This window comes from Podarcis pityusensis (genome assembly GCF_964106645.2).
Source record: "Podarcis pityusensis genome assembly, chromosome: 3".
Classification (NCBI taxonomy): domain Eukaryota; kingdom Metazoa; phylum Chordata; class Lepidosauria; order Squamata; family Lacertidae; genus Podarcis; species Podarcis pityusensis.
The window spans coordinates 74,673,277-74,673,974 of NC_138026.1; positions in this window are offsets into that span (position 1 = coordinate 74,673,277).

Below are 698 nucleotides of genomic sequence, written 5' to 3' on the forward strand. Positions count from 1 at the left end.
AGTATATGCTATATGGTAATTTATGGACTTAATAGGTCCATACACAAAACAAAACACTGTTGCTGTATGTAGGTTTTATTTTATTTGTTTTTTAAACATATTTTGGAAATGTACATCCTGGGGTTTTTTCCCCTTTAAATTTTTTTTGGGGCCCCAAGAGAGTGGGTCCCTAAGCTATAGCTTGTTTAGCTTATACGTAAATCCGACTCCCACCTCCACTCCCCAGACTTGAGTCTTCATCCTTTGGTGGTTCCCCAGCTAGTTCCTCTCGCCATTCCTCGGCTTCCAAGCAGCCCGTAACACCATCCCTCTTGGGCGAGGTGGATCCAGGCTAAAGCCGGCAGGGTGTTAGATGCAATCCGTCCACTACACTCGCTTAGTTCGTCTGATTTGAGCACCGCCCCCCGTATACGTTTGCTACGCGTAATTTTGTGCTGTGAATGGCAAAGCGCGCTGCTTTGGAAAGGGTTCCTGGCTCTTTACGCGGCACAACACCCACGCGCCCCGCGTTGGCAGCAGCCTCGATGCCTCGTCCCGGGCTCGTGTGCTTGTGTGTGTGTCTTTTGTGTGTTTGTTTTTAAGGGGAGGACGCCCGGGAGGCGGTCCTAAGAGCAGGGGCGGAGCCAAAGGCTTCCGGGAGGCGGAAAGCGGAGCTGTGCGCGGAGCCGAGGAGAAGGAGGGCGCGGCGGCGGCGGGCG